Here is a 4,008-nt window from a genome sequence, read left to right as displayed (position 1 = left end):
TTGTTTTTAGGGTTGGAGCCACCAAAGTGATCTATCAAGCCTTTCAATTCAAATGACTTTCCACAAAAAGGAAAAATAAAAAAACTAACAAACAGGGCAATAAACACTCGGATCTTCTCTGATTGATAAATAATATTTTAATCTATAAAAAATAATGAACAGCTAAGAAACATGAGAGATATCATGCAAGATTGAAATCTTAATGAGAGACTCTATGGCTTTTTGGTTTTATTCCACATATGTACAAGCAAACAAAATGAAAATAATATCACCACAGTTCCAAGTCTTAGGAGAAAGGAAAGAGAAAGGAAACTTAATACTTGTGCCCTGTAACTATGGTAACAGGCATTACTGAGCAAGACAATTATCTTCGACTTAATATTGGGAGAAATGATAATTTCAATAATGAGCTTTCTAGTTGTTGTTTTTGTAAGGATAATTCTGAATGAAGAGTGCTTTATGTGTTTTGCACAGACACTAGCATTTGAATAATGTTGTTCACAGATTAATGATACATTAAAGCTAGATGACTTGCAGGACCTTTGTACACAAGAAAGTCCATGTCATTTATCAACAGGAAATTTGAATTGATTGTTTCACTTGCCTTTTGTTGTCATTTAACTAAATGGAAACTAGACTGTTCTGTTCCCCAATTCCAAACATCTGTGTACAATAGATAAAGATTCATGAGTGCTTAATGAAGGCGAACAAATGTTAGTGGTTTGGTTCCTTCCTAAAAAAGTGTCTTTCTCCTGGCAGGCCATAAATAATATGATAAATAATAAGTGCAACATAAGTAACTGACTAGCTTTTGTATTGGCATGTACAATGTTAATAGGCAGTGAGGACAAAGACAAAGGAAAGTGTATGATATGTAAATATTTCCCACATTCATTCTAACGTGTTTCTTTTGTTTTTTTCCTCACTGCCTCACTATCAAGCTGAACATTTGATATTTCGAAAATGGCCTATTGAGAAGCGTTATCGAGTCATGGACTGTTGGCTGGTTCACTTTGCACAACTAAGTTGTAATGTGTAAATAAAAAGAATGTGCTATGCTCACTTGTGTAGGGGTGTGGCTCTTTTGATTCCTTAGGAGGAATTCCTTCTCCATTTCTTCCTTCTAGTAAACAGGAATGAAATAGTTTCTTCCACACTGTACATACACCTGCATACATTTATGTAGTTTAAGCAAGTCAAACAGAAGTTGGCATTGTTACTGTTATGATGAAAGGCTTACCGCTGTTGTCACTACGTTCATTGTTTTGTGTCCCATCTTGGGGACACAAATCCTCCTCTGCTGTTCATAGAAGAAATATTTCAGTAAAGAAAGAGCAAGAAATGAGTAATGTTATTGTCTTCATTAAATAGACTTTATTGCATATGGACCCCAATTTTAACAATTTAAACAGTTTCAGAAGATGTACCTTTGCATTGCTGCAAGAATAATAAGTTATAATATTAATTTATTGAGCAACTGCTAATATGTAGAGTGTCCAGTGAACTGCACATTACAAGAAACATTGTTACTTCTAAGATCAAGGGTTTATGTACCATTTAATTCCTGTCTTACATCTGGGTTTCCTACTAAACACAGCAAAAAAGATTGATATTATTAGAAACCTTACATCAAACTTTGTTCCAGTCACACAAGCATAAATTATTTAATTATTGGTTGTACTAATCAAAGCGCACAGTAAAAAAAAATTATAATAATATTAATACTAGTAGATTCAGAAGCTCTCATATACTTTAGAATATTTTCGAGGGTCACATACCAACTGAGAGGGTAAAGGAAAAGTTGGATTTTCACATCCTGGACTAAATGAAATTCTAAGTTATTATTAATGTGCATCGAACTATCGATAAACATCATTAGAAAATTTTAAGGTGGCTCTGAATTTGCTCCAGACAATGCCTTTTTTCTTTGTGTTCATTTTGCATAGAGTTTTACTGTTAATAGTTTGCTGCTAATCAATCTTCACAAAGAGCAAATGAGATTACCTGAGTTGGTTTTTTGAAATATAAAAGCATTTAATGGCAACCTATTAGGTCACATCAATGAGTGCATCTGGTTGAGCAATTATTGCAGGACCCTAGGCCTTTTTACAGTATCATATGACATAACAGTGTTACAGAATTCATTCTTATAAATGAGACATACCCTAACTGGTTTAAGCCAACTTAAAGTTATTGTTAACAAGGCCCTCCCAGGAGGGTCCTTGTTCCATTACAAAAAAAAAAACTGCTTGAGTTCCCTTGAACCCAAAATGACTTTCAGACTTGTTCCCAGCTTTTTCATCCCTAAAACTGTATTATCTTCCCTTGTTCCCTAAGATATTTTGTCATACCTCTCCGATTCCCCAGTCCCCCAGTTCAAATAAGCCATGTTCGCTTGGAAACCCCTTGGAAGGGCGATAATGTGCATGAAAGTACTATTGCAAACAAGGCCAGTGATTTGCATTTTCGGATTTTCCCTGACTTTGAGATGTCAGATCGAAATGCTTACTAAAGTCAGCTCATGTACGCGAAATAGCGCGTTTTTTCGAGTGGCAAGGGTCGGTCACTTGGCCGAATCAAACGAACAGCTTAAGGTGGGAAAAGACAGGAAAAAGGGAAGGAAAATTAAGAACAGTTTTCAACAACAGTTTGCTTACCAGATGCCATATTTGAAGGTATCGTAAATCGCATGTTTGAAAACTCTGCTCACAATAGCTTGCCTCGTACACCGTCCCCTCCCAATTGAGCTCCAGCAGTGGGCCAGTGGGTGAGCCAGTAGTCTTTGTTTCTCGGTAAGGGGAGGTTCCTTTTTGGCTCGTTGCAAGGTCTTGGACGTCGCATAGGAGCGAGATTTTTGTCATAAAAATCAGAATTTCTTTTTTTTACGACAAAAATCTCGCTTTCATGCGACGTCCAAGACCTTGCAACAAGTCAAAAAGAACCCCAGACATCCCCTCCAGGAGAAAGAAAGAGTCATGGCTGACCAAGTGGTGTCATCAAGAGACTTTCGAGGGAAAACTCGAATCAGCTGTGGATCGATGCAGGTATTTTCATATCAAGGGCATTATTGTCGCCCTTTAGTTAAGCTTAATTAGGCTGATAAGGGAAAACGCCATTTCTTTTACGGAATTTTATGCGAAATCGATTGGAGTCTATTTTGCTGGATTCATTCATAAGCTTCACGGGTTCCAGAATTTAGTGAGCCATCCAAGTTTTTCTTTTGTTTTTAAATTTTACTTTAGGGGGAGTGAATAAGGGTCTTTTCCGTTTTTTAGCGACTCTAGCTTGCTTGTTTTATTTCATCTTGTCCGGTTTTGATTTTTTTTCCCGCGAAACTGGCACACTTTCCTAATGTTCACCCAGCTGACGAGCCAATTTCCAGTGCTCGATTGTTCGTACGCTAAAGGCAAACTCTTGTTTTCTTGTTAATAAGGCCTGCAAATTTCGATTTTTAGAATCAGTTTACCCACTAGCGCATACACTGAGGTCAAGGGTTACGAGGCAAGAAGTGCTCTGTTGAAGCTGACCAGGCAAATTCAACCTCAGGCTAGTTAAGGCGTGATTGAGCCATCATAAAATACCCCTGCAGAGAATTTAGAAACACGTATTCTTAATGAGTTAAACAAAGTTTATTGTTCAATAGATTGATCAAGTTTTCATATGACTACAGGTGTTTATGGAAGCCTCTCAGGACCACTGGATATCATTTACCCTGTGACATCAAGAAATGAGTTTTCTCAAACGGAGGGTAAGTATTATGGAAAAGCTTTGCCAAAACAATGATGAGCCCAACTACAAGAATTATGTTCTGATGTGTTTGGTTACATTTGTAATTTATCTGAAATGAAATACAGCCTTTTCTGAAGTCACATGACCTATTTCCCTTACTTGTGTGATAAGTAATTGTAATTGACCTGTTTACAAGGCTAATTCATAAATAGTATGCAAATAGTAACAGATCATTGTTATAATAATAATATACCTGAAAAAATTTAATCCATTCTGATT

Source organism: Montipora foliosa, chromosome 3 (genome assembly GCF_036669935.1).
Source record: "Montipora foliosa isolate CH-2021 chromosome 3, ASM3666993v2, whole genome shotgun sequence".
Classification (NCBI taxonomy): domain Eukaryota; kingdom Metazoa; phylum Cnidaria; class Anthozoa; order Scleractinia; family Acroporidae; genus Montipora; species Montipora foliosa.
Note: the sequence above shows the minus strand (reverse complement) of the source record.